Source organism: Rhinoderma darwinii (genome assembly GCF_050947455.1).
Source record: "Rhinoderma darwinii isolate aRhiDar2 chromosome 5 unlocalized genomic scaffold, aRhiDar2.hap1 SUPER_5_unloc_26, whole genome shotgun sequence".
NCBI classification, from domain to species: domain Eukaryota; kingdom Metazoa; phylum Chordata; class Amphibia; order Anura; family Rhinodermatidae; genus Rhinoderma; species Rhinoderma darwinii.
The window spans coordinates 128,435-147,695 of NW_027461783.1; the positions used below are offsets into that span (position 1 = coordinate 128,435).

At 47.7% G+C, this 19,261-nt stretch overlaps 13 non-coding genes across 13 annotated transcripts; all 13 read left to right on the top strand.

Moving 5' to 3' along the window:
* The first annotated feature begins 1,072 nt into the window (after positions 1–1,072).
* On the top strand, positions 1,073–1,263 carry LOC142688476 (U2 spliceosomal RNA). Its single transcript, XR_012857556.1, has one exon. It is a non-coding gene; the product is annotated as a U2 spliceosomal RNA (small nuclear RNA).
* Positions 1,264–2,551: 1,288 nt separating this feature from the next.
* Positions 2,552–2,742, top strand: LOC142688478 (U2 spliceosomal RNA). Its single transcript, XR_012857558.1, has one exon. It is a non-coding gene; the product is annotated as a U2 spliceosomal RNA (small nuclear RNA).
* A 1,296-nt stretch (positions 2,743–4,038) lies between these two features.
* Positions 4,039–4,229, top strand: LOC142688479 (U2 spliceosomal RNA). The gene has a single exon (XR_012857559.1). It is a non-coding gene; the product is annotated as a U2 spliceosomal RNA (small nuclear RNA).
* Positions 4,230–5,501: 1,272 nt separating this feature from the next.
* On the top strand, positions 5,502–5,692 carry LOC142688480 (U2 spliceosomal RNA). Its single transcript, XR_012857560.1, has one exon. It is a non-coding gene; the product is annotated as a U2 spliceosomal RNA (small nuclear RNA).
* A 1,296-nt stretch (positions 5,693–6,988) lies between these two features.
* On the top strand, positions 6,989–7,179 carry LOC142688481 (U2 spliceosomal RNA). Its single transcript, XR_012857561.1, has one exon. It is a non-coding gene; the product is annotated as a U2 spliceosomal RNA (small nuclear RNA).
* Positions 7,180–8,479: 1,300 nt separating this feature from the next.
* Positions 8,480–8,670, top strand: LOC142688483 (U2 spliceosomal RNA). Its single transcript, XR_012857562.1, has one exon. It is a non-coding gene; the product is annotated as a U2 spliceosomal RNA (small nuclear RNA).
* Positions 8,671–9,954: 1,284 nt separating this feature from the next.
* LOC142688484 (U2 spliceosomal RNA) lies at positions 9,955–10,145 on the top strand. The gene has a single exon (XR_012857563.1). It is a non-coding gene; the product is annotated as a U2 spliceosomal RNA (small nuclear RNA).
* Positions 10,146–11,433: 1,288 nt separating this feature from the next.
* LOC142688485 (U2 spliceosomal RNA) lies at positions 11,434–11,624 on the top strand. The gene has a single exon (XR_012857564.1). It is a non-coding gene; the product is annotated as a U2 spliceosomal RNA (small nuclear RNA).
* Positions 11,625–12,904: 1,280 nt separating this feature from the next.
* On the top strand, positions 12,905–13,095 carry LOC142688486 (U2 spliceosomal RNA). Its single transcript, XR_012857565.1, has one exon. It is a non-coding gene; the product is annotated as a U2 spliceosomal RNA (small nuclear RNA).
* A 1,292-nt stretch (positions 13,096–14,387) lies between these two features.
* LOC142688487 (U2 spliceosomal RNA) lies at positions 14,388–14,578 on the top strand. The gene has a single exon (XR_012857566.1). It is a non-coding gene; the product is annotated as a U2 spliceosomal RNA (small nuclear RNA).
* Positions 14,579–15,874: 1,296 nt separating this feature from the next.
* LOC142688488 (U2 spliceosomal RNA) lies at positions 15,875–16,065 on the top strand. Its single transcript, XR_012857567.1, has one exon. It is a non-coding gene; the product is annotated as a U2 spliceosomal RNA (small nuclear RNA).
* Positions 16,066–17,373: 1,308 nt separating this feature from the next.
* LOC142688490 (U2 spliceosomal RNA) lies at positions 17,374–17,564 on the top strand. The gene has a single exon (XR_012857569.1). It is a non-coding gene; the product is annotated as a U2 spliceosomal RNA (small nuclear RNA).
* A 1,304-nt stretch (positions 17,565–18,868) lies between these two features.
* Positions 18,869–19,059, top strand: LOC142688491 (U2 spliceosomal RNA). Its single transcript, XR_012857570.1, has one exon. It is a non-coding gene; the product is annotated as a U2 spliceosomal RNA (small nuclear RNA).
* Positions 19,060–19,261: the final 202 nt, after the last annotated feature.

The following is a 19,261-nucleotide window of genomic DNA, read 5'->3' on the forward strand; positions in this document are numbered from 1 at the left end:
TTGGAACACCTCATTCACCTTCCTTGTCTTCTCTCCGCCCTCCCTTTTAGGTAAGTTAAAGAGCTGCACCTGAGCCAGCCACTGATTGATTGATTGATTGATTGATTGATTGATTGATTGATTGATTGATTGATGCAGCACAACAGTCAAATAGTGGAGTGGAGTAGGGGAACAGCAAACAGCCAATAAAGCAGCCCGCCCGCTCGCCTGCCCGCCACAATGGACCTACCTGTGTACACTAGATGGATGTGATGGAATGTACTGTCGTCCCTACATTTCAAGAAGAAGTAAGAATTGCAGTTGCAACAAAGCCTTGCTTGCCTACAAAGAGAGCAGCAATTTGGATTTGTTACTATGTTACCTAGAAGAATAACAAACTGTGCAAGGATGGAGGTTGTAGGAGCAAGGAGAAGTTGTCTGTAAAGTTGGTGGATGCCTATTTTCCATTTTGCAGTCCCTTGTCTCCCTCTTGTGGCCTCCTGGAGGCAACTAGCTGTGCAAAAAAAAGACAGCCTGGCGGCCGGCTGTTGCAGTGTTGCCCTCTCAGGCAACACTGAGTGACTGACTGAGCCTCACCGTCTTATATAAAGTTCAGACGGAACTTTGCACGTGTCATAGTGGAGCCCTCAGGATTCCAGAGCCAGCTTTCTGACATCATAATGGGGCCTCAGAGATAAAAGCCTGGGCCCAGGCAGTGTTGGTCAGTGCTGCTCAGCAGGCAGCACTGGACTGGACTGGATTACAGCTGATACAAGGTGTGAAGGAACAAGGGGTGGCTGTGGGCATGCACTTGCTGCCGCTGCCAGTGTTTATCTGCATGGCAGCAGGGCATTTGGGCGTTGCCAGGAAGGCGTTTTTATGTAGATTCCTCCTCTTTCAGCACTGCATTGTGGTGCAAGCAAAAGAAGCAAATCCTGTCTGGCTTCCTCTCCGGCCTTTATTCACCTCCCGTGTAGCTGTGAGTGTGTGAGCCTGCAGGGCCCCATGGAATTGCCTAGAAGTAGGCTGAATCGCTGCAAGGGCTGAACAGCAGTATCGGGCAGGCTCGGGCAACGCGCGGCCCGTTCGGGTTATCGCTTCTCGGCCTTTTGGCTAAGATCAAGTGTAGTATCTGTTCTTATCAGTTTAATATCTGATACGTCCCCTATCTGGGGACCATATATTAAATGGATTTTTAGAACAGGGAGATGGAAATAGAGCTTGCTCTGTCCACTCCACGCATTGACCTGGTATTGCAGTATTTCCAGGACCGGTGCACCCTTTCCTTATGTGTTGACTAAAAGCAGATTCCAAAAGTGTTTTTTGTCTTTGCTATTGTTTCTGTCTTTCTGAAGGGATCTCCCCTTTTAATCCCATTATTTCAACACCTGTTGGACAATGCATGAGTGATAATGAGCTCATTGATTAAATGCAATTAATGAATAGATTGCCACCTCTTGTTGTGTGTCGTCTGTGTTTCTGTGTTTCCGGCATTTCACATTGGAACACCTCATTCACCTTCCTTGTCTTCTCTCCGCCCTCCCTTTTAGGTAAGTTAAAGAGCTGCACCTGAGCCAGCCACTGATTGATTGATTGATTGATTGATTGATTGATTGATTGATTGATTGATTGATTGATGCAGCACAACAGTCAAATAGTGGAGTGGAGTAGGGGAACAGCAAACAGCCAATAAAGCAGCCCGCCCGCTCGCCTGCCCGCCACAATGGACCTACCTGTGTACACTAGATGGATGTGATGGAATGTACTGTCGTCCCTACATTTCAAGAAGAAGTAAGAATTGCAGTTGCAACAAAGCCTTGCTTGCCTACAAAGAGAGCAGCAATTTGGATTTGTTACTATGTTACCTAGAAGAATAACAAACTGTGCAAGGATGGAGGTTGTAGGAGCAAGGAGAAGTTGTCTGTAAAGTTGGTGGATGCCTATTTTCCATTTTGCAGTCCCTTGTCTCCCTCTTGTGGCCTCCTGGAGGCAACTAGCTGTGCAAAAAAAAGACAGCCTGGCGGCCGGCTGTTGCAGTGTTGCCCTCTCAGGCAACACTGAGTGACTGACTGAGCCTCACCGTCTTATATAAAGTTCAGACGGAACTTTGCACGTGTCATAGTGGAGCCCTCAGGATTCCAGAGCCAGCTTTCTGACATCATAATGGGGCCTCAGAGATAAAAGCCTGGGCCCAGGCAGTGTTGGTCAGTGCTGCTCAGCAGGCAGCACTGGACTGGACTGGATTACAGCTGATACAAGGAAGGAACAAGGGGTGGCTGTGGGCATGCACTTGCTGCCGCTGCCAGTGTTTATCTGCATGGCAGCAGGGCATTTGGGCGTTGCCAGGAAGGCGTTTTTATGTAGATTCCTCCTCTTTCAGCACTGCATTGTGGTGCAAGCAAAAGAAGCAAATCCTGTCTGGCTTCCTCTCCGGCCTTTATTCACCTCCCGTGTAGCTGTGAGTGTGTGAGCCTGCAGGGCCCCATGGAATTGCCTAGAAGTAGGCTGAATCGCTGCAAGGGCTGAACAGCAGTATCGGGCAGGCTCGGGCAACGCGCGGCCCGTTCGGGTTATCGCTTCTCGGCCTTTTGGCTAAGATCAAGTGTAGTATCTGTTCTTATCAGTTTAATATCTGATACGTCCCCTATCTGGGGACCATATATTAAATGGATTTTTAGAACAGGGAGATGGAAATAGAGCTTGCTCTGTCCACTCCACGCATTGACCTGGTATTGCAGTATTTCCAGGACCGGTGCACCCTTTCCTTATGTGTTGACTAAAAGCAGATTCCAAAAGTGTTTTTTGTCTTTGCTATTGTTTCTGTCTTTCTGAAGGGATCTCCCCTTTTAATCCCATTATTTCAACACCTGTTGGACAATGCATGAGTGATAATGAGCTCATTGATTAAATGCAATTAATGAATAGATTGCCACCTCTTGTTGTGTGTCGTCTGTGTTTCTGTGTTTCCGGCATTTCACATTGGAACACCTCATTCACCTTCCTTGTCTTCTCTCCGCCCTCCCTTTTAGGTAAGTTAAAGAGCTGCACCTGAGCCAGCCACTGATTGATTGATTGATTGATTGATTGATTGATTGATTGATTGATTGATTGATTGATTGATGCAGCACAACAGTCAAATAGTGGAGTGGAGTAGGGGAACAGCAAACAGCCAATAAAGCAGCCCGCCCGCTCGCCTGCCCGCCACAATGGACCTACCTGTGTACACTAGATGGATGTGATGGAATGTACTGTCGTCCCTACATTTCAAGAAGAAGTAAGAATTGCAGTTGCAACAAAGCCTTGCTTGCCTACAAAGAGAGCAGCAATTTGGATTTGTTACTATGTTACCTAGAAGAATAACAAACTGTGCAAGGATGGAGGTTGTAGGAGCAAGGAGAAGTTGTCTGTAAAGTTGGTGGATGCCTATTTTCCATTTTGCAGTCCCTTGTCTCCCTCTTGTGGCCTCCTGGAGGCAACTAGCTGTGCAAAAAAAAGACAGCCTGGCGGCCGGCTGTTGCAGTGTTGCCCTCTCAGGCAACACTGAGTGACTGACTGAGCCTCACCGTCTTATATAAAGTTCAGACGGAACTTTGCACGTGTCATAGTGGAGCCCTCAGGATTCCAGAGCCAGCTTTCTGACATCATAATGGGGCCTCAGAGATAAAAGCCTGGGCCCAGGCAGTGTTGGTCAGTGCTGCTCAGCAGGCAGCACTGGACTGGACTGGATTACAGCTGATACAAGGTGTGAAGGAACAAGGGGTGGCTGTGGGCATGCACTTGCTGCCGCTGCCAGTGTTTATCTGCATGGCAGCAGGGCATTTGGGCGTTGCCAGGAAGGCGTTTTTATGTAGATTCCTCCTCTTTCAGCACTGCATTGTGGTGCAAGCAAAAGAAGCAAATCCTGTCTGGCTTCCTCTCCGGCCTTTATTCACCTCCCGTGTAGCTGTGAGTGTGTGAGCCTGCAGGGCCCCATGGAATTGCCTAGAAGTAGGCTGAATCGCTGCAAGGGCTGAACAGCAGTATCGGGCAGGCTCGGGCAACGCGCGGCCCGTTCGGGTTATCGCTTCTCGGCCTTTTGGCTAAGATCAAGTGTAGTATCTGTTCTTATCAGTTTAATATCTGATACGTCCCCTATCTGGGGACCATATATTAAATGGATTTTTAGAACAGGGAGATGGAAATAGAGCTTGCTCTGTCCACTCCACGCATTGACCTGGTATTGCAGTATTTCCAGGACCGGTGCACCCTTTCCTTATGTGTTGACTAAAAGCAGATTCCAAAAGTGTTTTTTGTCTTTGCTATTGTTTCTGTCTTTCTGAAGGGATCTCCCCTTTTAATCCCATTATTTCAACACCTGTTGGACAATGCATGAGTGATAATGAGCTCATTGATTAAATGCAATTAATGAATAGATTGCCACCTCTTGTTGTGTGTCGTCTGTGTTTCTGTGTTTCCGGCATTTCACATTGGAACACCTCATTCACCTTCCTTGTCTTCTCTCCGCCCTCCCTTTTAGGTAAGTTAAAGAGCTGCACCTGAGCCAGCCACTGATTGATTGATTGATTGATTGATTGATTGATTGATGCAGCACAACAGTCAACTAGTGGAGTGGAGTAGGGGAACAGCAAACAGCCAATAAAGCAGCCCGCCCGCTCGCCTGCCCGCCACAATGGACCTACCTGTGTACACTAGATGGATGTGATGGAATGTACTGTCGTCCCTACATTTCAAGAAGAAGTAAGAATTGCAGTTGCAACAAAGCCTTGCTTGCCTACAAAGAGAGCAGCAATTTGGATTTGTTACTATGTTACCTAGAAGAATAACAAACTGTGCAAGGATGGAGGTTGTAGGAGCAAGGAGAAGTTGTCTGTAAAGTTGGTGGATGCCTATTTTCCATTTTGCAGTCCCTTGTCTCCCTCTTGTGGCCTCCTGGAGGCAACTAGCTGTGCAAAAAAAAGACAGCCTGGCGGCCGGCTGTTGCAGTGTTGCCCTCTCAGGCAACACTGAGTGACTGACTGAGCCTCACCGTCTTATATAAAGTTCAGACGGAACTTTGCACGTGTCATAGTGGAGCCCTCAGGATTCCAGAGCCAGCTTTCTGACATCATAATGGGGCCTCAGAGATAAAAGCCTGGGCCCAGGCAGTGTTGGTCAGTGCTGCTCAGCAGGCAGCACTGGACTGGACTGGATTACAGCTGATACAAGGTGTGAAGGAACAAGGGGTGGCTGTGGGCATGCACTTGCTGCCGCTGCCAGTGTTTATCTGCATGGCAGCAGGGCATTTGGGCGTTGCCAGGAAGGCGTTTTTATGTAGATTCCTCCTCTTTCAGCACTGCATTGTGGTGCAAGCAAAAGAAGCAAATCCTGTCTGGCTTCCTCTCCGGCCTTTATTCACCTCCCGTGTAGCTGTGAGTGTGTGAGCCTGCAGGGCCCCATGGAATTGCCTAGAAGTAGGCTGAATCGTTGCAAGGGCTGAACAGCAGTATCGGGCAGGCTCGGGCAACGCGCGGCCCGTTCGGGTTATCGCTTCTCGGCCTTTTGGCTAAGATCAAGTGTAGTATCTGTTCTTATCAGTTTAATATCTGATACGTCCCCTATCTGGGGACCATATATTAAATGGATTTTTAGAACAGGGAGATGGAAATAGAGCTTGCTCTGTCCACTCCACGCATTGACCTGGTATTGCAGTATTTCCAGGACCGGTGCACCCTTTCCTTATGTGTTGACTAAAAGCAGATTCCAAAAGTGTTTTTTGTCTTTGCTATTGTTTCTGTCTTTCTGAAGGGATCTCCCCTTTTAATCCCATTATTTCAACACCTGTTGGACAATGCATGAGTGATAATGAGCTCATTGATTAAATGCAATTAATGAATAGATTGCAACCTCTTGTTGTGTGTCGTCTGTGTTTCTGTGTTTCCGGCATTTCACATTGGAACACCTCATTCACCTTCCTTGTCTTCTCTCCGCCCTCCCTTTTAGGTAAGTTAAAGAGCTGCACCTGAGCCAGCCACTGATTGATTGATTGATTGATTGATTGATTGATTGATTGATTGATTGATTGATTGATTGATGCAGCACAACAGTCAAATAGTGGAGTGGAGTAGGGGAACAGCAAACAGCCAATAAAGCAGCCCGCCCGCTCGCCTGCCCGCCACAATGGACCTACCTGTGTACACTAGATGGATGTGATGGAATGTACTGTCGTCCCTACATTTCAAGAAGAAGTAAGAATTGCAGTTGCAACAAAGCCTTGCTTGCCTACAAAGAGAGCAGCAATTTGGATTTGTTACTATGTTACCTAGAAGAATAACAAACTGTGCAAGGATGGAGGTTGTAGGAGCAAGGAGAAGTTGTCTGTAAAGTTGGTGGATGCCTATTTTCCATTTTGCAGTCCCTTGTCTCCCTCTTGTGGCCTCCTGGAGGCAACTAGCTGTGCAAAAAAAAGACAGCCTGGCGGCCGGCTGTTGCAGTGTTGGCCTCTCAGGCAACACTGAGTGACTGACTGAGCCTCACCGTCTTATATAAAGTTCAGACGGAACTTTGCACGTGTCATAGTGGAGCCCTCAGGATTCCAGAGCCAGCTTTCTGACATCATAATGGGGCCTCAGAGATAAAAGCCTGGGCCCAGGCAGTGTTGGTCAGTGCTGCTCAGCAGGCAGCACTGGACTGGACTGGATTACAGCTGATACAAGGTGTGAAGGAACAAGGGGTGGCTGTGGGCATGCACTTGCTGCCGCTGCCAGTGTTTATCTGCATGGCAGCAGGGCATTTGGGCGTTGCCAGGAAGGCGTTTTTATGTAGATTCCTCCTCTTTCAGCACTGCATTGTGGTGCAAGCAAAAGAAGCAAATCCTGTCTGGCTTCCTCTCCGGCCTTTATTCACCTCCCGTGTAGCTGTGAGTGTGTGAGCCTGCAGGGCCCCATGGAATTGCCTAGAAGTAGGCTGAATCGCTGCAAGGGCTGAACAGCAGTATCGGGCAGGCTCGGGCAACGCGCGGCCCGTTCGGGTTATCGCTTCTCGGCCTTTTGGCTAAGATCAAGTGTAGTATCTGTTCTTATCAGTTTAATATCTGATACGTCCCCTATCTGGGGACCATATATTAAATGGATTTTTAGAACAGGGAGATGGAAATAGAGCTTGCTCTGTCCACTCCACGCATTGACCTGGTATTGCAGTATTTCCAGGACCGGTGCACCCTTTCCTTATGTGTTGACTAAAAGCAGATTCCAAAAGTGTTTTTTGTCTTTGCTATTGTTTCTGTCTTTCTGAAGGGATCTCCCCTTTTAATCCCATTATTTCAACACCTGTTGGACAATGCATGAGTGATAATGAGCTCATTGATTAAATGCAATTAATGAATAGATTGCCACCTCTTGTTGTGTGTCGTCTGTGTTTCTGTGTTTCCGGCATTTCACATTGGAACACCTCATTCACCTTCCTTGTCTTCTCTCCGCCCTCCCTTTTAGGTAAGTTAAAGAGCTGCACCTGAGCCAGCCACTGATTGATTGATTGATTGATTGATTGATTGATTGATTGATTGATTGATTGATTGATTGATTGATGCAGCACAACAGTCAAATAGTGGAGTGGAGTAGGGGAACAGCAAACAGCCAATAAAGCAGCCCGCCCGCTCGCCTGCCCGCCACAATGGACCTACCTGTGTACACTAGATGGATGTGATGGAATGTACTGTCGTCCCTACATTTCAAGAAGAAGTAAGAATTGCAGTTGCAACAAAGCCTTGCTTGCCTACAAAGAGAGCAGCAATTTGGATTTGTTACTATGTTACCTAGAAGAATAACAAACTGTGCAAGGATGGAGGTTGTAGGAGCAAGGAGAAGTTGTCTGTAAAGTTGGTGGATGCCTATTTTCCATTTTGCAGTCCCTTGTCTCCCTCTTGTGGCCTCCTGGAGGCAACTAGCTGTGCAAAAAAAAGACAGCCTGGCGGCCGGCTGTTGCAGTGTTGCCCTCTCAGGCAACACTGAGTGACTGACTGAGCCTCACCGTCTTATATAAAGTTCAGACGGAACTTTGCACGTGTCATAGTGGAGCCCTCAGGATTCCAGAGCCAGCTTTCTGACATCATAATGGGGCCTCAGAGATAAAAGCCTGGGCCCAGGCAGTGTTGGTCAGTGCTGCTCAGCAGGCAGCACTGGACTGGACTGGATTACAGCTGATACAAGGTGTGAAGGAACAAGGGGTGGCTGTGGGCATGCACTTGCTGCCGCTGCCAGTGTTTATCTGCATGGCAGCAGGGCATTTGGGCGTTGCCAGGAAGGCGTTTTTATGTAGATTCCTCCTCTTTCAGCACTGCATTGTGGTGCAAGCAAAAGAAGCAAATCCTGTCTGGCTTCCTCTCCGGCCTTTATTCACCTCCCGTGTAGCTGTGAGTGTGTGAGCCTGCAGGGCCCCATGGAATTGCCTAGAAGTAGGCTGAATCGCTGCAAGGGCTGAACAGCAGTATCGGGCAGGCTCGGGCAACGCGCGGCCCGTTCGGGTTATCGCTTCTCGGCCTTTTGGCTAAGATCAAGTGTAGTATCTGTTCTTATCAGTTTAATATCTGATACGTCCCCTATCTGGGGACCATATATTAAATGGATTTTTAGAACAGGGAGATGGAAATAGAGCTTGCTCTGTCCACTCCACGCATTGACCTGGTATTGCAGTATTTCCAGGACCGGTGCACCCTTTCCTTATGTGTTGACTAAAAGCAGATTCCAAAAGTGTTTTTTGTCTTTGCTATTGTTTCTGTCTTTCTGAAGGGATCTCCCCTTTTAATCCCATTATTTCAACACCTGTTGGACAATGCATGAGTGATAATGAGCTCATTGATTAAATGCAATTAATGAATAGATTGCCACCTCTTGTTGTGTGTCGTCTGTGTTTCTGTGTTTCCGGCATTTCACATTGGAACACCTCATTCACCTTCCTTGTCTTCTCTCCGCCCTCCCTTTTAGGTAAGTTAAAGAGCTGCACCTGAGCCAGCCACTGATTGATTGATTGATTGATTGATTGATTGATTGATTGATTGATTGATGCAGCACAACAGTCAAATAGTGGAGTGGAGTAGGGGAACAGCAAACAGCCAATAAAGCAGCCCGCCCGCTCGCCTGCCCGCCACAATGGACCTACCTGTGTACACTAGATGGATGTGATGGAATGTACTGTCGTCCCTACATTTCAAGAAGAAGTAAGAATTGCAGTTGCAACAAAGCCTTGCTTGCCTACAAAGAGAGCAGCAATTTGGATTTGTTACTATGTTACCTAGAAGAATAACAAACTGTGCAAGGATGGAGGTTGTAGGAGCAAGGAGAAGTTGTCTGTAAAGTTGGTGGATGCCTATTTTCCATTTTGCAGTCCCTTGTCTCCCTCTTGTGGCCTCCTGGAGGCAACTAGCTGTGCAAAAAAAAGACAGCCTGGCGGCCGGCTGTTGCAGTGTTGCCCTCTCAGGCAACACTGAGTGACTGACTGAGCCTCACCGTCTTATATAAAGTTCAGACGGAACTTTGCACGTGTCATAGTGGAGCCCTCAGGATTCCAGAGCCAGCTTTCTGACATCATAATGGGGCCTCAGAGATAAAAGCCTGGGCCCAGGCAGTGTTGGTCAGTGCTGCTCAGCAGGCAGCACTGGACTGGACTGGATTACAGCTGATACAAGGTGTGAAGGAACAAGGGGTGGCTGTGGGCATGCACTTGCTGCCGCTGCCAGTGTTTATCTGCATGGCAGCAGGGCATTTGGGCGTTGCCAGGAAGGCGTTTTTATGTAGATTCCTCCTCTTTCAGCACTGCATTGTGGTGCAAGCAAAAGAAGCAAATCCTGTCTGGCTTCCTCTCCGGCCTTTATTCACCTCCCGTGTAGCTGTGAGTGTGTGAGCCTGCAGGGCCCCATGGAATTGCCTAGAAGTAGGCTGAATCGCTGCAAGGGCTGAACAGCAGTATCGGGCAGGCTCGGGCAACGCGCGGCCCGTTCGGGTTATCGCTTCTCGGCCTTTTGGCTAAGATCAAGTGTAGTATCTGTTCTTATCAGTTTAATATCTGATACGTCCCCTATCTGGGGACCATATATTAAATGGATTTTTAGAACAGGGAGATGGAAATAGAGCTTGCTCTGTCCACTCCACGCATTGACCTGGTATTGCAGTATTTCCAGGACCGGTGCACCCTTTCCTTATGTGTTGACTAAAAGCAGATTCCAAAAGTGTTTTTTGTCTTTGCTATTGTTTCTGTCTTTCTGAAGGGATCTCCCCTTTTAATCCCATTATTTCAACACCTGTTGGACAATGCATGAGTGATAATGAGCTCATTGATTAAATGCAATTAATGAATAGATTGCCACCTCTTGTTGTGTGTCGTCTGTGTTTCTGTGTTTCCGGCATTTCACATTGGAACACCTCATTCACCTTCCTTGTCTTCTCTCCGCCCTCCCTTTTAGGTAAGTTAAAGAGCTGCACCTGAGCCAGCCACTGATTGATTGATTGATTGATTGATTGATTGATTGATTGATTGATTGATTGATGCAGCACAACAGTCAAATAGTGGAGTGGAGTAGGGGAACAGCAAACAGCCAATAAAGCAGCCCGCCCGCTCGCCTGCCCGCCACAATGGACCTACCTGTGTACACTAGATGGATGTGATGGAATGTACTGTCGTCCCTACATTTCAAGAAGAAGTAAGAATTGCAGTTGCAACAAAGCCTTGCTTGCCTACAAAGAGAGCAGCAATTTGGATTTGTTACTATGTTACCTAGAAGAATAACAAACTGTGCAAGGATGGAGGTTGTAGGAGCAAGGAGAAGTTGTCTGTAAAGTTGGTGGATGCCTATTTTCCATTTTGCAGTCCCTTGTCTCCCTCTTGTGGCCTCCTGGAGGCAACTAGCTGTGCAAAAAAAAGACAGCCTGGCGGCCGGCTGTTGCAGTGTTGCCCTCTCAGGCAACACTGAGTGACTGACTGAGCCTCACCGTCTTATATAAAGTTCAGACGGAACTTTGCACGTGTCATAGTGGAGCCCTCAGGATTCCAGAGCCAGCTTTCTGACATCATAATGGGGCCTCAGAGATAAAAGCCTGGGCCCAGGCAGTGTTGGTCAGTGCTGCTCAGCAGGCAGCACTGGACTGGACTGGATTACAGCTGATACAAGGTGTGAAGGAACAAGGGGTGGCTGTGGGCATGCACTTGCTGCCGCTGCCAGTGTTTATCTGCATGGCAGCAGGGCATTTGGGCGTTGCCAGGAAGGCGTTTTTATGTAGATTCCTCCTCTTTCAGCACTGCATTGTGGTGCAAGCAAAAGAAGCAAATCCTGTCTGGCTTCCTCTCCGGCCTTTATTCACCTCCCGTGTAGCTGTGAGTGTGTGAGCCTGCAGGGCCCCATGGAATTGCCTAGAAGTAGGCTGAATCGCTGCAAGGGCTGAACAGCAGTATCGGGCAGGCTCGGGCAACGCGCGGCCCGTTCGGGTTATCGCTTCTCGGCCTTTTGGCTAAGATCAAGTGTAGTATCTGTTCTTATCAGTTTAATATCTGATACGTCCCCTATCTGGGGACCATATATTAAATGGATTTTTAGAACAGGGAGATGGAAATAGAGCTTGCTCTGTCCACTCCACGCATTGACCTGGTATTGCAGTATTTCCAGGACCGGTGCACCCTTTCCTTATGTGTTGACTAAAAGCAGATTCCAAAAGTGTTTTTTGTCTTTGCTATTGTTTCTGTCTTTCTGAAGGGATCTCCCCTTTTAATCCCATTATTTCAACACCTGTTGGACAATGCATGAGTGATAATGAGCTCATTGATTAAATGCAATTAATGAATAGATTGCCACCTCTTGTTGTGTGTCGTCTGTGTTTCTGTGTTTCCGGCATTTCACATTGGAACACCTCATTCACCTTCCTTGTCTTCTCTCCGCCCTCCCTTTTAGGTAAGTTAAAGAGCTGCACCTGAGCCAGCCACTGATTGATTGATTGATTGATTGATTGATTGATTGATTGATTGATGCAGCACAACAGTCAAATAGTGGAGTGGAGTAGGGGAACAGCAAACAGCCAATAAAGCAGCCCGCCCGCTCGCCTGCCCGCCACAATGGACCTACCTGTGTACACTAGATGGATGTGATGGAATGTACTGTCGTCCCTACATTTCAAGAAGAAGTAAGAATTGCAGTTGCAACAAAGCCTTGCTTGCCTACAAAGAGAGCAGCAATTTGGATTTGTTACTATGTTACCTAGAAGAATAACAAACTGTGCAAGGATGGAGGTTGTAGGAGCAAGGAGAAGTTGTCTGTAAAGTTGGTGGATGCCTATTTTCCATTTTGCAGTCCCTTGTCTCCCTCTTGTGGCCTCCTGGAGGCAACTAGCTGTGCAAAAAAAAGACAGCCTGGCGGCCGGCTGTTGCAGTGTTGCCCTCTCAGGCAACACTGAGTGACTGACTGAGCCTCACCGTCTTATATAAAGTTCAGACGGAACTTTGCACGTGTCATAGTGGAGCCCTCAGGATTCCAGAGCCAGCTTTCTGACATCATAATGGGGCCTCAGAGATAAAAGCCTGGGCCCAGGCAGTGTTGGTCAGTGCTGCTCAGCAGGCAGCACTGGACTGGACTGGATTACAGCTGATACAAGGTGTGAAGGAACAAGGGGTGGCTGTGGGCATGCACTTGCTGCCGCTGCCAGTGTTTATCTGCATGGCAGCAGGGCATTTGGGCGTTGCCAGGAAGGCGTTTTTATGTAGATTCCTCCTCTTTCAGCACTGCATTGTGGTGCAAGCAAAAGAAGCAAATCCTGTCTGGCTTCCTCTCCGGCCTTTATTCACCTCCCGTGTAGCTGTGAGTGTGTGAGCCTGCAGGGCCCCATGGAATTGCCTAGAAGTAGGCTGAATCGCTGCAAGGGCTGAACAGCAGTATCGGGCAGGCTCGGGCAACGCGCGGCCCGTTCGGGTTATCGCTTCTCGGCCTTTTGGCTAAGATCAAGTGTAGTATCTGTTCTTATCAGTTTAATATCTGATACGTCCCCTATCTGGGGACCATATATTAAATGGATTTTTAGAACAGGGAGATGGAAATAGAGCTTGCTCTGTCCACTCCACGCATTGACCTGGTATTGCAGTATTTCCAGGACCGGTGCACCCTTTCCTTATGTGTTGACTAAAAGCAGATTCCAAAAGTGTTTTTTGTCTTTGCTATTGTTTCTGTCTTTCTGAAGGGATCTCCCCTTTTAATCCCATTATTTCAACACCTGTTGGACAATGCATGAGTGATAATGAGCTCATTGATTAAATGCAATTAATGAATAGATTGCCACCTCTTGTTGTGTGTCGTCTGTGTTTCTGTGTTTCCGGCATTTCACATTGGAACACCTCATTCACCTTCCTTGTCTTCTCTCCGCCCTCCCTTTTAGGTAAGTTAAAGAGCTGCACCTGAGCCAGCCACTGATTGATTGATTGATTGATTGATTGATTGATTGATTGATTGATTGATTGATTGATGCAGCACAACAGTCAAATAGTGGAGTGGAGTAGGGGAACAGCAAACAGCCAATAAAGCAGCCCGCCCGCTCGCCTGCCCGCCACAATGGACCTACCTGTGTACACTAGATGGATGTGATGGAATGTACTGTCGTCCCTACATTTCAAGAAGAAGTAAGAATTGCAGTTGCAACAAAGCCTTGCTTGCCTACAAAGAGAGCAGCAATTTGGATTTGTTACTATGTTACCTAGAAGAATAACAAACTGTGCAAGGATGGAGGTTGTAGGAGCAAGGAGAAGTTGTCTGTAAAGTTGGTGGATGCCTATTTTCCATTTTGCAGTCCCTTGTCTCCCTCTTGTGGCCTCCTGGAGGCAACTAGCTGTGCAAAAAAAAGACAGCCTGGCGGCCGGCTGTTGCAGTGTTGCCCTCTCAGGCAACACTGAGTGACTGACTGAGCCTCACCGTCTTATATAAAGTTCAGACGGAACTTTTCACGTGTCATAGTGGAGCCCTCAGGATTCCAGAGCCAGCTTTCTGACATCATAATGGGGCCTCAGAGATAAAAGCCTGGGCCCAGGCAGTGTTGGTCAGTGCTGCTCAGCAGGCAGCACTGGACTGGACTGGATTACAGCTGATACAAGGTGTGAAGGAACAAGGGGTGGCTGTGGGCATGCACTTGCTGCCGCTGCCAGTGTTTATCTGCATGGCAGCAGGGCATTTGGGCGTTGCCAGGAAGGCATTTTTATGTAGATTCCTCCTCTTTCAGCACTGCATTGTGGTGCAAGCAAAAGAAGCAAATCCTGTCTGGCTTCCTCTCCGGCCTTTATTCACCTCCCGTGTAGCTGTGAGTGTGTGAGCCTGCAGGGCCCCATGGAATTGCCTAGAAGTAGGCTGAATCGCTGCAAGGGCTGAACAGCAGTATCGGGCAGGCTCGGGCAACGCGCGGCCCGTTCGGGTTATCGCTTCTCGGCCTTTTGGCTAAGATCAAGTGTAGTATCTGTTCTTATCAGTTTAATATCTGATACGTCCCCTATCTGGGGACCATATATTAAATGGATTTTTAGAACAGGGAGATGGAAATAGAGCTTGCTCTGTCCACTCCACGCATTGACCTGGTATTGCAGTATTTCCAGGACCGGTGCACCCTTTCCTTATGTGTTGACTAAAAGCAGATTCCAAAAGTGTTTTTTGTCTTTGCTATTGTTTCTGTCTTTCTGAAGGGATCTCCCCTTTTAATCCCATTATTTCAACACCTGTTGGACAATGCATGAGTGATAATGAGCTCATTGATTAAATGCAATTAATGAATAGATTGCCACCTCTTGTTGTGTGTCGTCTGTGTTTCTGTGTTTCCGGCATTTCACATTGGAACACCTCATTCACCTTCCTTGTCTTCTCTCCGCCCTCCCTTTTAGGTAAGTTAAAGAGCTGCACCTGAGCCAGCCACTGATTGATTGATTGATTGATTGATTGATTGATTGATTGATTGATTGATTGATTGATTGATGCAGCACAACAGTCAAATAGTGGAGTGGAGTAGGGGAACAGCAAACAGCCAATAAAGCAGCCCGCCCGCTCGCCTGCCCGCCACAATGGACCTACCTGTGTACACTAGATGGATGTGATGGAATGTACTGTCGTCCCTACATTTCAAGAAGAAGTAAGAATTGCAGTTGCAACAAAGCCTTGCTTGCCTACAAAGAGAGCAGCAATTTGGATTTGTTACTATGTTACCTAGAAGAATAACAAACTGTGCAAGGATGGAGGTTGTAGGAGCAAGGAGAAGTTGTCTGTAAAGTTGGTGGATGCCTATTTTCCATTTTGCAGTCCCTTGTCTCCCTCTTGTGGCCTCCTGGAGGCAACTAGCTGTGCAAAAAAAAGACAGCCTGGCGGCCGGCTGTTGCAGTGTTGCCCTCTCAGGCAACACTGAGTGACTGACTGAGCCTCACCGTCTTATATAAAGTTCAGACGGAACTTTGCACGTGTCATAGTGGAGCCCTCAGGATTCCAGAGCCAGCTTTCTGACATCATAATGGGGCCTCAGAGATAAAAGCTTGGGCCCAGGCAGTGTTGGTCAGTGCTGCTCAGCAGGCAGCACTGGACTGGACTGGATTACAGCTGATACAAGGTGTGAAGGAACAAGGGGTGGCTGTGGGCATGCACTTGCTGCCGCTGCCAGTGTTTATCTGCATGGCAGCAGGGCATTTGGGCGTTGCCAGGAAGGCGTTTTTATTTAGATTCCTCCTCTTTCAGCACTGCATTGTGGTGCAAGCAAAAGAAGCAAATCCTGTCTGGCTTCCTCTCCGGCCTTTATTCACCTCCCGTGTAGCTGTGAGTGTGTGAGCCTGCAGGGCCCCATGGAATTGCCTAGAAGTAGGCTGAATCGCTGCAAGGGCTGAACAGCAGTATCGGGCAGGCTCGGGCAACGCGCGGCCCGTTCGGGTTATCGCTTCTCGGCCTTTTGGCTAAGATCAAGTGTAGTATCTGTTCTTATCAGTTTAATATCTGATACGTCCCCTATCTGGGGACCATATATTAAATGGATTTTTAGAACAGGGAGATGGAAATAGAGCTTGCTCTGTCCACTCCACGCATTGACCTGGTATTGCAGTATTTCCAGGACCGGTGCACCCTTTCCTTATGTGTTGACTAAAAGCAGATTCCAAAAGTGTTTTTTGTCTTTGCTATTGTTTCTGTCTTTCTGAAGGGATCTCCCCTTTTAATCCCATTATTTCAACACCTGTTGGACAATGCATGAGTGATAATGAGCTCATTGATTAAATGCAATTAATGAATAGATTGCCACCTCTTGTTGTGTGTCGTCTGTGTTTCTGTGTTTCCGGCATTTCACATTGGAACACCTCATTCACCTTCCTTGTCTTCTCTCCGCCCTCCCTTTTAGGTAAGTTAAAGAGCTGCACCTGAGCCAGCCACTGATTGATTGATTGATTGATTGATTGATTGATTGATTGATTGATTGATTGATTGATTGATTGATTGATTGATGCAGCACAACAGTCAAATAGTGGAGTGGAGTAGGGGAACAGCAAACAGCCAATAAAGCAGCCCGCCCGCTCGCCTGCCCGCCACAATGGACCTACCTGTGTACACTAGATGGATGTGATGGAATGTACTGTCGTCCCTACATTTCAAGAAGAAGTAAGAATTGCAGTTGCAACAAAGCCTTGCTTGCCTACAAAGAGAGCAGCAATTTGGATTTGTTACTATGTTACCTAGAAGAATAACAAACTGTGCAAGGATGGAGGTTGTAGGAGCAAGGAGAAGTTGTCTGTAAAGTTGGTGGATGCCTATTTTCCATTTTGCAGTCCCTTGTCTCCCTCTTGTGGCCTCCTGGAGGCAACTAGCTGTGCAAAAAAAAGACAGCCTGGCGGCCGGCTGTTGCAGTGTTGCCCTCTCAGGCAACACTGAGTGACTGACTGAGCCTCACCGTCTTATATAAAGTTCAGACGGAACTTTGCACGTGTCATAGTGGAGCCCTCAGGATTCCAGAGCCAGCTTTCTGACATCATAATGGGGCCTCAGAGATAAAAGCCTGGGCCCAGGCAGTGTTGGTCAGTGCTGCTCAGCAGGCAGCACTGGACTGGACTGGATTACAGCTGATACAAGGTGTGAAGGAACAAGGGGTGGCTGTGGGCATGCACTTGCTGCCGCTGCCAGTGTTTATCTGCATGGCAGCAGGGCATTTGGGCGTTGCCAGGAAGGCGTTTTTATGTAGATTCCTCCTCTTTCAGCACTGCATTGTGGTGCAAGCAAAAGAAGCAAATCCTGTCTGGCTTCCTCTCCGGCCTTTATTCACCTCCCGTGTAGCTGTGAGTGTGTGAGCCTGCAGGGCCCCATGGAATTGCCTAGAAGTAGGCTGAATCGCTGCAAGGGCTGAACAGCAGTATCGGGCAGGCTCGGGCAACGCGCGGCCCGTTCGGGTTATCGCTTCTCGGCCTTTTGGCTAAGATCAAGTGTAGTATCTGTTCTTATCAGTTTAATATCTGATACGTCCCCTATCTGGGGACCATATATTAAATGGATTTTTAGAACAGGGAGATGGAAATAGAGCTTGCTCTGTCCACTCCACGCATTGACCTGGTATTGCAGTATTTCCAGGACCGGTGCACCCTTTCCTTATGTGTTGACTAAAAGCAGATTCCAAAAGTGTTTTTTGTCTTTGCTATTGTTTCTGTCTTTCTGAAGGGATCTCCCCTTTTAATCCCATTATTTCAACACCTGTTGGACAATGCATGAGTGATAATGAGCTCATTGATTAAATGCAATTAATGAATAGATTGCCACCTCTTGTTGTGTGTCGTCTGTGTTTCTGTGTTTCCGGCATTTCACATTGGAACACCTCATTCACCTTCCTTGTCTTCTCTCCGCCCTCCCTTTTAGGTAAGTTAAAGAGCTGCACCTGAGCCAGCCACTGATTGATTGATTGATTGATTGATTGATTGATTGATTGATTGATTGATTGATTGATTGATTGATTGATGCAGCACAACAGTCAAATAGTGGAGTGGAGTAGGGGAACAGCAAACAGCCAATAAAGCAGCCCGCCCGCTCGCCTGCCCGCCACAATGGACCTACCTGTGTACACTAGATGGATGTGATGGAATGTACTGTCGTCCCTACATTTCAAGAAGAAGTAAGAATTGCAGTTGCAACAAAGCCTTGCTTGCCTACAAAGAGAGCAGCAATTTGGATTTGTTACTATGTTACCTAGAAGAATAACAAACTGTGCAAGGATGGAGGTTGTAGGAGCAAGGAGAAGTTGTCTGTAAAGTTGGTGGATGCCTATTTTCCATTTTGCAGTCCCTTGTCTCCCTCTTGTGGCCTCCTGGAGGCAACTAGCTGTGCAAAAAAAAGACAGCCTGGCGGCCGGCTGTTGCAGTGTTGCCCTCTCAGGCAACACTGAGTGACTGACTGAGCCTCACCGTCTTATATAAAGTTCAGACGGAACTTTGCACGTGTCATAGTGGAGCCCTCAGGATTCCAGAGCCAGCTTTCTGACATCATAATGGGGCCTCAGAGATAAAAGCCTGGGCCCAGGCAGTGTTGGTCAGTGCTGCTCAGCAGGCAGCACTGGACTGGACTGGATTACAGCTGATACAAGGTGTGAAGGAACAAGGGGTGGCTGTGGGCATGCACTTGCTGCCGCTGCCAGTGTTTATCTGCATGGCAGCAGGGCATTTGGGCGTTGCCAGGAAGGCGTTTTTATGTAGATTCCTCCTCTTTCAGCACTGCATTGTGGTGCAAGCAAAAGAAGCAAATCCTGTCTGGCTTCCTCTCCGGCCTTTATTCACCTCCCGTGTAGCTGTGAGTGTGTGAGCCTGCAGGGCCCCATGGAATTGCCTAGAAGTAGGCTGAATCGCTGCAAGGGCTGAACAGCAGTATCGGGCAGGCTCGGGCAACGCGCGGCCCGTTCGGGTTATCGCTTCTCGGCCTTTTGGCTAAGATCAAGTGTAGTATCTGTTCTTATCAGTTTAATATCTGATACGTCCCCTATCTGGGGACCATATATTAAATGGATTTTTAGAACAGGGAGATGGAAATAGAGCTTGCTCTGTCCACTCCACGCATTGACCTGGTATTGCAGTATTTCCAGGACCGGTGCACCCTTTCCTTATGTGTTGACTAAAAGCAGATTCCAAAAGTGTTTTTTGTCTTTGCTATTGTTTCTGTCTTTCTGAAGGGATCTCCCCTTTTAATCCCATTATTTCAACACCTGTTGGACAATGCATGAGTGATAATGAGCTCATTGATTAAATGCAATTAATGAATAGATTGCCACCTCTTGTTGTGTGTCGTCTGTGTTTCTGTGTT